Consider the following 13990-nt stretch of genomic DNA (forward strand, 5'->3'; position numbering starts at 1 on the left):
CAAGAAATGAGGGTATTTATAACCCCAATATATTCTTTGAATTACCAGTCAGAAACTGGCACTATATGGCAGTAGCAAGAAATGAGGGTATTTGTAACCCCAATATATTCTTTGAATTCCCAGTCAGACAATGGCACTATATACCAGTAGCAAAAATTGTGGGTGCACATGACCCCAATATATTCTTTGAATTCCCAGTGAGACAATGGCACTATATACCAGTAGCAAAAATTGTGGGTGCACGTAACCCCAATATATTCTTTGAATTCTTAGTGAGACAATGGCACTATATACCAGTAGCAAAAATTGTGGGTGCACATAACCCCAATATATTCTTTGAATTCCCAGTGAGACAATGGCACTATATACCAGTAGCAAAAATTGTGGGTGCACGTAACCCCAACATATTCTTTGAATTCTTAGTGAGACAATGGCACTATATACCAGTAGCAAAAATTGTGGGTGCACGTAACCCCAATATATTCTTTGAATTCCCAGTGAGACAATGGCACTATATACCAGTAGCAATAATTGTGGGTGCACGTAACCCCCATATATTCTTTGAATTCCCAGTGAGACAATGGCACTATATAACAGTAGCAAAAATTGTGGGTGCACATAACCCCAATATATTCTTTGAATTACCAGTCAGAAACTGGCACTATATACCATTAGCAAAAATTGTGGGTGCACGTAACCCCCATATATTCTTTGAATTCTTAGTGAGACAATGGCACTATATACCAGTAGCAAAAATTGTGGGTGCACATAACCCCAATATATTCTTTGAATTCCCAGTCAGACAATGGCACTATATACCAGTAGCAAAAATTGTGGGTGCACGTAACCCCCATATATTCTTTGAATTCCCAGTCAGACAATGGCACTATATACCAGTAGCAAAAATTGTGGGTGCACGTAACCCCAATATATTCTTTGAATTACCAGTCAGAAACTGGCACTATATACCAGTAGCAAAAATTGTGGGTGCACGTAACCCCAATATATTCTTTGAATTCCCAGTCAGACAATGGCACTATATACCAGTAGCAAAAATTGTGGGTGCACGTAACCCCCATATATTCTTTGAATTCCCAGTGAGACAATGGCACTTTATACCAATAGCAAAAATTGTGGGTGCACATGACCCCAATATATTCTTTGAATTCCCAGTGAGACAATGGCACTATATACCAGTAGCAAAAATTGTGGGTGCACGTAACCCCAATATATTCTTTGAATTCTTAGTGAGACAATGGAACTATATACCAGTAGCAAAAATTGTGGGTGCACATAACCCCAATATATTCTTTGAATTCCCAGTGAGACAATGGCACTATATACCAGTAGCAAAAAATGTGGGTGCACGTAACCCCAATATATTCTTTGAATTCTTAGTGAGACAATGGCACTATATACCAGTAGCAAAAATTGTGGGTGCACGTAACCCCAATATATTCTTTGAATTCCCAGTGAGACAATGGCACTATATACCAGTAGCAAAAATTGTGGGTGCACGTTACCCCAATATATTCTTTGAATTACCAGTCAGAAACTGGCACTATATACCAGTAGCAAAAATTGTGGGTGCACATAACTTCAATATATTCTTTGAATTCCCAGTGAGACAATGGCACTATATACCAGTAGCAAAAATTGTGGGTGCACATAACCCCAATATATTCTTTGAATTCCCAGTGAGACAATGGCACTTTATACCAGTAGCAAAAATTGTGGGTGCACATGACCCCAATATATTCTTTGAATTCCCAGTGAGACAATGGCACTATATACCAGTAGCAAAAATTGTGGGTGCACATAACCCCAATAAATTCTTCGAATTCCCAGTGAGACAATGGCACTATATACCAGTAGCAAAAATTGTGGGTGCACTTAACCCCAATATATTCTTTGAATTCCCAGTGAGACAATGGCACTATATACCAGTAGCAAAAATTGTGGGTGCACATAACCCCAATATATTCTTTGAATTCCCAGTCAGACAATGGCACTATATACCAGTAGCAAAAATTGTGGGTGCACGTAACCCCCATATATTCTTTGAATTCCCAGTGAGACAATGGCACTTTATACCAATAGCAAAAAATGTGGGTGCACATGACCCCAATATATTCTTTGAATTCCCAGTCAGACAATGGCACTATATACCAGTAGCAAAATTTGTGGGTGCACGTAACCCCCATATATTCTTTGAATTCCCAGTGAGACAATGGCACTATATACCAGTAGCAAAAATTGTGGGTGCACATAACCCCAATATATTCTTTGAATTCCCAGTGAGACAATGGCACTATATACCAGTAGTAAAAATTGTGGGTGCACATAACCCCAATATATTCTTTGAATTCCCAGTCAGACAATGGCACTATATACCAGTAGCAAAAATTGTGGGTGCACGTAACCCCCATATATTCTTTGAATTCCCAGTGAGACAATGGCACTATATACCAGTAGCAAAAATTGTGGGTGCACGTAACCCCAATATATTCTTTGAATTACCAGTCAGAAACTGGCACTATATGGCAGTAGCAAGAAATGAGGGTATTTATAACCCCAATATATTCTTTGAATTACCAGTCAGAAACTGGCACTATATGGCAGTAGCAAGAAATGAGGGTATTTGTAACCCCAATATATTCTTTGAATTCCCAGTCAGACAATGGCACTATATACCAGTAGCAAAAATTGTGGGTGCACATGACCCCAATATATTCTTTGAATTCCCAGTGAGACAATGGCACTATATACCAGTAGCAAAAATTGTGGGTGCACGTAACCCCCATATATTCTTTGAATTCCCAGTCAGACAATGGCACTATATACCAGTAGCAAAAATTGTGGGTGCACATAACCCCAATATATTCTTTGAATTCTTAGTGAGACAATGGCACTATATACCAGTAGCAAAAATTGTGGGTGCACGTAACCCCCATATATTCTTTGAATTCCCAGTGAGACAATGGCACTATATACCAGTAGCAAAAATTGTGGGTGCACGTAACCCCCATATATTCTTTGAATTCCCAGTCAGACAATGGCACTATATACCAGTAGCAAAAATTGTGGGTGCACATAACCCCAATATATTCTTTAAATTCTTAGTGAGACAATGGCACTATATACCAGTAGCAAAAATTGTGGGTGCACGTAACCCCCATATATTCTTTGAATTCCCAGTGAGACAATGGCAATATACCAGTAGCAAAAATTGTGGGTGCACGTAACCCCAATATATTCTTTGAATTACCAGTCAGAAACTGGCACTATATAGCAGTAGCAAAAATTGTGGGTGCACATAACCCCAATATATTCTTTGAATTCCCAGTCAGACAATGGCACTATATACCAGTAGCAAAAATTGTGGGTGCACATAACCCCAATAAATTCTTCGAATTCCCAGTGAGACAATGGCACTATATACCAGTAGCAAAAATTGTGGGTGCACTTAACCCCAATATATTCTTTGAATTCCCAGTGAGACAATGGCACTATATACCAGTAGCAAAAATTGTGGGTGCACATAACCCCAATATATTCTTTGAATTCCCAGTCAGACAATGGCACTATATACCAGTAGCAAAAATTGTGGGTGCACGTAACCCCCATATATTCTTTGAATTCCCAGTGAGACAATGGCACTTTATACCAATAGCAAAAATTGTGGGTGCACATGACCCCAATATATTCTTTGAATTCCCAGTCAGACAATGGCACTATATACCAGTAGCAAAAATTGTGGGTGCACGTAACCCCTATATATTCTTTGAATTCCCAGTGAGACAATGGCACTATATACCAGTAGCAAAAATTGTGGGTGCACATAACCCCAATATATTCTTTGAATTCCCAGTGAGACAATGGCACTATATACCAGTAGTAAAAATTGTGGGTGCACATAACCCCAATATATTCTTTGAATTCCCAGTCAGACAATGGCACTATATACCAGTAGCAAAAATTGTGGGTGCACGTAACCCCCATATATTCTTTGAATTCCCAGTGAGACAATGGCACTATATACCAGTAGCAAAAATTGTGGGTGCACGTAACCCCAATATATTCTTTGAATTACCAGTCAGAAACTGGCACTATATGGCAGTAGCAAGAAATGAGGGTATTTATAACCCCAATATATTCTTTGAATTACCAGTCAGAAACTGGCACTATATGGCAGTAGCAAGAAATGAGGGTATTTGTAACCCCAATATATTCTTTGAATTCCCAGTCAGACAATGGCACTATATACCAGTAGCAAAAATTGTGGGTGCACATGACCCCAATATATTCTTTGAATTCCCAGTGAGACAATGGCACTATATACCAGTAGCAAAAATTGTGGGTGCACGTAACCCCAATATATTCTTTGAATTCTTAGTGAGACAATGGCACTATATACCAGTAGCAAAAATTGTGGGTGCACATAACCCCAATATATTCTTTGAATTCCCAGTGAGACAATGGCACTATATACCAGTAGCAAAAATTGTGGGTGCACGTAACCCCAACATATTCTTTGAATTCTTAGTGAGACAATGGCACTATATACCAGTAGCAAAAATTGTGGGTGCACGTAACCCCAATATATTCTTTGAATTCCCAGTGAGACAATGGCACTATATACCAGTAGCAATAATTGTGGGTGCATGTAACCCCCATATATTCTTTGAATTCCCAGTGAGACAATGGCACTATATACCAGTAGCAAAAATTGTGGGTGCACATAACCCCAATATATTCTTTGAATTACCAGTCAGAAACTGGCACTATATACCAGTAGCAAAAATTGTGGGTGCACATAACCCCAATATATTCTTTGAATTCGCAGTGAGACAATGGCACTATATACCAGTAGTAAAAATTGTGGGTGCACATAACCTCAATATATTCTTTGAATTCCCAGTCAGACAATGGCACTATATACCAGTAGCAAAAATTGTGGGTGCACGTAACCCCAATATATTCTTTGAATTACCAGTCAGAAACTGGCACTATATACCAGTAGCAAAAATTGTGGGTGCACGTAACCCCAATATATTCTTTGAATTTCCAGTCAGACAATGGCACTATATACCAGTAGCAAAAATTGTGGGTGCACGTAACCCCCATATATTCTTTGAATTCCCAGTGAGACAATGGCACTTTATACCAATAGCAAAAATTGTGGGTGCACATGACCCCAATATATTCTTTGAATTCCCAGTGAGACAATGGCACTATATACCAGTAGCAAAAATTGTGGGTGCACGTAACCCCAATATATTCTTTGAATTCTTAGTGAGACAATGGCACTATATACCAGTAGCAAAAATTGTGGGTGCACGTAACCCCAATATATTCTTTGAATTCCCAGTGAGACAATGGCACTATATACCAGTAGCAAAAATTGTGGGTGCACGTTACCCCAATATATTCTTTGAATTACCAGTCAAAAACTGGCACTATATACCAGTAGCAAAAATTGTGGGTGCACATAACCCCAATATATTCTTTGAATTCCCAGTGAGACAATGGCACTATATACCAGTAGCAAAAATTGAGGGTGCACGTAACCCCCATATATTCTTTGAATTCCCAGTGAGACAATGGCACTTTATACCAGTAGCAAAAATTGTGGGTGCACATGACCCCAATATATTCTTTGAATTCCCAGTGAGACAATGGCACTATATACCAGTAGCAAAAATTGTGGGTGCACGTAACCCCCATATATTCTTTGAATTCCCAGTAAGACAATGGCACTATATAGCAGTAGCAAAAATTGTGGGTGCACGTAATCCCAATATATTCTTTGAATTCCCAGTCAGACAATGGCACTATATACCAGTAGCAAAAATTGTGGGTGCACGTAACTACCATATATTCTTTGAATTACCAGTCAGGAACTGGCACTATATAGCAGTAGCAAAAATTGTGGGTGCACATAACCCCAATATATTCTTTGAATTTCCAGTCAGACAATGGCACTATATACCAGTAGCAAAAATTGTGGGTGCACGTAACCCCCATATATTCTTTGAATTCCCAGTGAGACAATGGCACTTTATACCAATAGCAAAAATTGTGGGTGCACATGACCCCAATATATTCTTTGAATTCCCAGTGAGACAATGGCACTATATACCAGTAGCAAAAATTGTGGGTGCACGTAACCCCAATATATTCTTTGAATTCTTAGTGAGACAATGGCACTATATACCAGTAGCAAAAATTGTGGGTGCACGTAACCCCAATATATTCTTTGAATTCCCAGTGAGACAATGGCACTATATACCAGTAGCAAAAATTGTGGGTGCACGTTACCCCAATATATTCTTTGAATTACCAGTCAAAAACTGGCACTATATACCAGTAGCAAAAATTGTGGGTGCACATAACCCCAATATATTCTTTGAATTCCCAGTGAGACAATGGCACTATATACCAGTAGCAAAAATTGTGGGTGCACGTAACCCCCATATATTCTTTGAATTCCCAGTGAGACAATGGCACTTTATACCAGTAGCAAAAATTGTGGGTGCACATGACCCCAATATATTCTTTGAATTCCCAGTGAGACAATGGCACTATATACCAGTAGCAAAAATTGTGGGTGCACGTAACCCCCATATATTCTTTGAATTCCCAGTAAGACAATGGCACTATATAGCAGTAGCAAAAATTGTGGGTGCACGTAATCCCAATATATTCTTTGAATTCCCAGTCAGACAATGGCACTATATACCAGTAGCAAAAATTGTGGGTGCACGTAACCCCCATATATTCTTTGAATTACCAGTCAGAAACTGGCACTATATAGCAGTAGCAAAAATTGTGGGTGCACATAACCCCAATATATTCTTTGAATTCCCAGTGAGACAATGGCACTATATACCAGTAGCAAAAATTGTGGGTGCACGTAACCCCCATATATTCTTTGAATTCCCAGTCAGACAATGGCACTATATACCAGTAGCAAAAATTGTGGGTGCACATAACCCCAATATATTCTTTGAATTCTTAGTGAGACAATGGCACTATATACCAGTAGCAAAAATTGTGGGTGCACGTAACCCCCATATATTCTTTGAATTCCCAGTGAGACAATGGCACTATATACCAGTAGCAAAAATTGTGGGTGCACGTAACCCCCATATATTCTTTGAATTCCCAGTCAGACAATGGCACTATATACCAGTAGCAAAAATTGTGGGTGCACATAACCCCAATATATTCTTTAAATTCTTAGTGAGACAATGGCACTATATACCAGTAGCAAAAATTGTGGGTGCACGTAACCCCCATATATTCTTTGAATTCCCAGTGAGACAATGGCACTATATACCAGTAGCAAAAATTGTGGGTGCACGTAACCCCAATATATTCTTTGAATTACCAGTCAGAAACTGGCACTATATAGCAGTAGCAAAAATTGTGGGTGCACATAACCCCAATATATTCTTTGAATTCCCAGTCAGACAATGGCACTATATACCAGTAGCAAAAATTGTGGGTGCACATAACCCCAATAAATTCTTCGAATTCCCAGTGAGACAATGGCACTATATACCAGTAGCAAAAATTGTGGGTGCACTTAACCCCAATATATTCTTTGAATTCCCAGTGAGACAATGGCACTATATACCAGTAGCAAAAATTGTGGGTGCACATAACCCCAATATATTCTTTGAATTCCCAGTCAGACAATGGCACTATATACCAGTAGCAAAAATTGTGGGTGCACGTAACCCCCATATATTCTTTGAATTCCCAGTGAGACAATGGCACTTTATACCAATAGCAAAAATTGTGGGTGCACATGACCCCAATATATTCTTTGAATTCCCAGTCAGACAATGGCACTATATACCAGTAGCAAAAATTGTGGGTGCACGTAACCCCAATATATTCTTTGAAATCTTAGTGAGACAATGGCACTATATACCAGTAGCAAAAATTGTGGGTGCACATAACCCCAATATATTCTTTGAATTCCAAGTGAGACAATGGCACTATATACCAGTAGCAAAAATTCTGGGTGCACGTAACCCTCATATATTCTTTGAATTCCCAGTGAGACAATGGCACTTTATACCAATAGCAAAAATTGTGGGTGCACGTAACCCCAATATATTCTTTGAATTCCCAGTGAGACAATGGCACTATATACCAGTAGCAAAAATTGTGGGTGCACATAACCCCAATATATTCTTTGAATTCTTAGTGAGACAATGGCACTATATACCAGTAGCAAAAATTGTGGGTGCACGTAACCCCAATATATTCTTTGAATTCCCAGTGAGACAATGGCACTATATACCAGTAGCAAAAATTGTGGGTGCACATAACCCCAATATATTCTTTGAATTCCCAATCAGACAATGGCACTATAAACCAGTAGCAAAAATTGTGGGTGCACATAACTCCAATATATTCTTTGAATTCCCAGTGAGACAATGGCACTATATACCAGTAGCAAAAATTGTAGGTGCACGTAACCCCCATATATTCTTTAAATTCCCAGTCAGACAATGGCACTATATACCAATAGCAAAAATTGTGGGTGCACATAACCCCAATATATTCTTTGAATTCCCAGTGAGACAATGGCACTATATACCAGTAGCAAAAATTGTGGGTGCACGTAACCCCAATATATTCTTTGAATTCCCAGTGAGACAATGGCACTATATAGCAGTAGCAAAAATTGTGGGTGCACGTAACCCCAATATATTCTTTGAATTACCAGTCAGAAACTGGCACTATATACCAGTAGCAAAAATTGTGGGTGCACGTAACCCCAATATATTCTTTGAATTACCAGTCAGAAACTGGCACTATATGGCAGTAGCAAGAAATGAGGGTATTTGTAACCCCAATATATTCTTTGAATTCCCAGTCAGACAATGGCACTATATACCAGTAGCAAAAATTGTGGGTGCACATGACCCCAATATATTCTTTGAATTCCCAGTGAGACAATGGCACTATATACCAGTAGCAAAAATTGTGGGTGCACGTAACCCCAATATATTCTTTGAATTCTTAGTGAGACAATGGCACTATATACCAGTAGCAAAAATTGTGGGTGCACATAACCCCAATATATTCTTTGAATTCCCAGTGAGACAATGGCACTATATACCAGTAGCAAAAATTGTGGGTGCACGTAACCCCAACATATTCTTTGAATTCTTAGTGAGACAATGGCACTATATACCAGTAGCAAAAATTGTGGGTGCACGTAACCCCAATATATTCTTTGAATTCCCAGTGAGACAATGGCACTATATACCAGTAGCAATAATTGTGGGTGCACGTAACCCCCATATATTCTTTGAATTCCCAGTGAGACAATGGCACTATATACCAGTAGCAAAAATTGTGGGTGCACATAACCCCAATATATTCTTTGAATTACCAGTCAGAAACTGGCACTATATACCAGTAGCAAAAATTGTGGGTGCACATAACCCCAATATATTCTTTGAATTCGCAGTGAGACAATGGCACTATATACCAGTAGTAAAAATTGTGGGTGCACATAACCCCAATATATTCTTTGAATTCCCAGTCAGACAATGGCACTATATACCAGTAGCAAAAATTGTGGGTGCACGTAACCCCCATATATTCTTTGAATTCCCAGTCAGACAATGGCACTATATACCAGTAGCAAAAATTGTGGGTGCACGTAACCCCAATATATTCTTTGAATTACCAGTCAGAAACTGGCACTATATACCAGTAGCAAAAATTGTGGGTGCACGTAACCCCAATATATTCTTTGAATTCCCAGTCAGACAATGGCACTATATACCAGTAGCAAAAATTGTGGGTGCACGTAACCCCCATATATTCTTTGAATTCCCAGTGAGACAATGGCACTTTATACCAATAGCAAAAATTGTGGGTGCACATGACCCCAATATATTCTTTGAATTCCCAGTGAGACAATGGCACTATATACCAGTAGCAAAAATTGTGGGTGCACGTAACCCCAATATATTCTTTGAATTCTTAGTGAGACAATGGCACTATATACCAGTAGCAAAAATTGTGGGTGCACATAACCCCAATATATTCTTTGAATTCCCAGTGAGACAATGGCACTATATACCAGTAGCAAAAATTGTGGGTGCACGTAACCCCAATATATTCTTTGAATTCTTAGTGAGACAATGGCACTATATACCAGTAGCAAAAATTGTGGGTGCACGTAACCCCAATATATTCTTTGAATTCCCAGTGAGACAATGGCACTATATACCAGTAGCAAAAATTGTGGGTGCACGTTACCCCAATATATTCTTTGAATTACCAGTCAGAAACTGGCACTATATACCAGTAGCAAAAATTGTGGGTGCACATAACCCCAATATATTCTTTGAATTCCCAGTGAGACAATGGCACTATATACCAGTAGCAAAAATTGTGGGTGCACATAACCCCAATATATTCTTTGAATTCCCAGTGAGACAATGGCACTTTATACCAGTAGCAAAAATTGTGGGTGCACATGACCCCAATATATTCTTTGAATTCCCAGTGAGACAATGGCACTATATACCAGTAGCAAAAATTGTGGGTGCACATAACCCCAATAAATTCTTCGAATTCCCAGTGAGACAATGGCACTATATACCAGTAGCAAAAATTGTGGGTGCACTTAACCCCAATATATTCTTTGAATTCCCAGTGAGACAATGGCACTATATACCAGTAGCAAAAATTGTGGGTGCACATAACCCCAATATATTCTTTGAATTCCCAGTCAGACAATGGCACTATAGACCAGTAGCAAAAATTGTGGGTGCACGTAACCCCCATATATTCTTTGAATTCCCAGTGAGACAATGGCACTTTATACCAATAGCAAAAATTGTGGGTGCACATGACCCCAATATATTCTTTGAATTCCCAGTCAGACAATGGCACTATATACCAGTAGCAATAATTGTGGGTGCACGTAACCCCCATATATTCTTTGAATTCCCAGTGAGACAATGGCACTATATACCAGTAGCAAAAATTGTGGGTGCACATAACCCCAATATATTCTTTGAATTCCCAGTGAGACAATGGCACTATATACCAGTAGTAAAAATTGTGGGTGCACATAACCCCAATATATTCTTTGAATTCCCAGTCAGACAATGGCACTATATACCAGTAGCAAAAATTGTGGGTGCACGTAACCCCCATATATTCTTTGAATTCCCAGTGAGACAATGGCACTATATACCAGTAGCAAAAATTGTGGGTGCACGTAACCCCAATATATTCTTTGAATTACCAGTCAGAAACTGGCACTATATGGCAGTAGCAAGAAATGAGGGTATTTATAACCCCAATATATTCTTTGAATTACCAGTCAGAAACTGGCACTATATGGCAGTAGCAAGAAATGAGGGTATTTGTAACCCCAATATATTCTTTGAATTCCCAGTCAGACAATGGCACTATATACCAGTAGCAAAAATTGTGGGTGCACATGACCCCAATATATTCTTTGAATTCCCAGTGAGACAATGGCACTATATACCAGTAGCAAAAATTGTGGGTGCACGTAACCCCAATATATTCTTTGAATTCTTAGTGAGACAATGGCACTATATACCAGTAGCAAAAATTGTGGGTGCACATAACCCCAATATATTCTTTGAATTCCCAGTGAGACAATGGCACTATATACCAGTAGCAAAAATTGTGGGTGCACGTAACCCCAACATATTCTTTGAATTCTTAGTGAGACAATGGCACTATATACCAGTAGCAAAAATTGTGGGTGCACGTAACCCCAATATATTCTTTGAATTCCCAGTGAGACAATGGCACTATATACCAGTAGCAATAATTGTGGGTGCACGTAACCCCCATATATTCTTTGAATTCCCAGTGAGACAATGGCACTATATACCAGTAGCAAAAATTGTGGGTGCACATAACCCCAATATATTCTTTGAATTACCAGTCAGAAACTGGCACTATATACCAGTAGCAAAAATTGTGGGTGCACATAACCCCAATATATTCTTTGAATTCGCAGTGAGACAATGGCACTATATACCAGTAGTAAAAATTGTGGGTGCACATAACCCCAATATATTCTTTGAATTCCCAGTCAGACAATGGCACTATATACCAGTAGCAAAAATTGTGGGTGCACGTAACCCCCATATATTCTTTGAATTCCCAGTCAGACAATGGCACTATATACCAGTAGCAAAAATTGTGGGTGCACGTAACCCCAATATATTCTTTGAATTACCAGTCAGAAACTGGCACTATATACCAGTAGCAAAAACTGTGGGTGCACGTAACCCCAATATATTCTTTGAATTCCCAGTCAGACAATGGCACTATATACCAGTAGCAAAAATTGTGGGTGCACGTAACCCCCATATATTCTTTGAATTCCCAGTGAGACAATGGCACTTTATACCAATAGCAAAAATTGTGGGTGCACATGACCCCAATATATTCTTTGAATTCCCAGTGAGACAATGGCACTATATACCAGTAGCAAAAATTGTGGGTGCACGTAACCCCAATATATTCTTTGAATTCTTAGTGAGACAATGGCACTATATACCAGTAGCAAAAATTGTGGGTGCACATAACCCCAATATATTCTTTGAATTCCCAGTGAGACAATGGCACTATATACCAGTAGCAAAAATTGTGGGTGCACGTAACCCCAATATATTCTTTGAATTCTTAGTGAGACAATGGCACTATATACCAGTAGCAAAAATTGTGGGTGCACGTAACCCCAATATATTCTTTGAATTCCCAGTGAGACAATGGCACTATATACCAGTAGCAAAAATTGTGGGTGCACGTTACCCCAATATATTCTTTGAATTACCAGTCAGAAACTGGCACTATATACCAGTAGCAAAAATTGTGGGTGCACATAACCCCAATATATTCTTTGAATTCCCAGTGAGACAATGGCACTATATACCAGTAGCAAAAATTGTGGGTGCACGTAACCCCCATATATTCTTTGAATTCCCAGTGAGACAATGGCACTTTATACCAGTAGCAAAAATTGTGGGTGCACATGACCCCAATATATTCTTTGAATTCCCAGTGAGACAATGGCACTATATACCAGTAGCAAAAATTGTGGGTGCACGTAACCCCCATATATTCTTTGAATTCCCAGTAAGACAATGGCACTATATAGCAGTAGCAAAAATTGTGGGTGCACGTAATCCCAATATATTCTTTGAATTCCCAGTCAGACAATGGCACTATATACCAGTAGCAAAAATTGTGGGTGCACGTAACCCCCATATATTCTTTGAATTACCAGTCAGAAACTGGCACTATATAGCAGTAGCAAAAATTGTGGGTGCACATAACCCCAATATATTCTTTGAATTCCCAGTGAGACAATGGCACTATATACCAGTAGCAAAAATTGTGGGTGCACGTAACCCCCATATATTCTTTGAATTCCCAGTAAGACAATGGCACTATATAGCAGTAGCAAAAATTGTGGGTGCACATGACCCCAATATATTCTTTGAATTCCCAGTGAGACAATGGCACTATATACCAGTAGCAAAAATTGTGGGTGCACGTAACCCCCATATATTCTTTGAATTCCCAGTAAGACAATGGCACTATATAGCAGTAGCAAAAATTGTGGGTGCACGTAATCCCAATATATTCTTTGAATTCCCAGTCAGACAATGGCACTATATACCAGTAGCAAAAATTGTGGGTGCACGTAACCCCCATATATTCTTTGAATTACCAGTCAGAAACTGGCACTATATAGCAGTAGCAAAAATTGTGGGTGCACATAACCCCAATATATTCTTTGAATTCCCAGTCAGACAATGGCACTATATACCAGTAGCAAAAATTGTGGGTGCACGTAACCCCCATATATTCTTTGAATTCCCAGTCAGACAATGGCACTATATACCAGTAGCAAAAATTGTGGGTGCACATAACCCCAATATATTCTTTGAAT

General features: G+C 39.0%; 1 long non-coding RNA gene across 1 annotated transcript in view; it reads left to right on the forward strand.

Annotated features, from left to right (window-relative positions):
* Window positions 1-13990, forward strand: part of LOC142202337 (uncharacterized) — a 652408-nt gene that overhangs the window by 347962 nt on the left and 290456 nt on the right. The window lies entirely within an intron of this gene.

Source organism: Leptodactylus fuscus, chromosome 5 (genome assembly GCF_031893055.1).
Source record: "Leptodactylus fuscus isolate aLepFus1 chromosome 5, aLepFus1.hap2, whole genome shotgun sequence".
NCBI lineage: Eukaryota > Metazoa > Chordata > Amphibia > Anura > Leptodactylidae > Leptodactylus > Leptodactylus fuscus.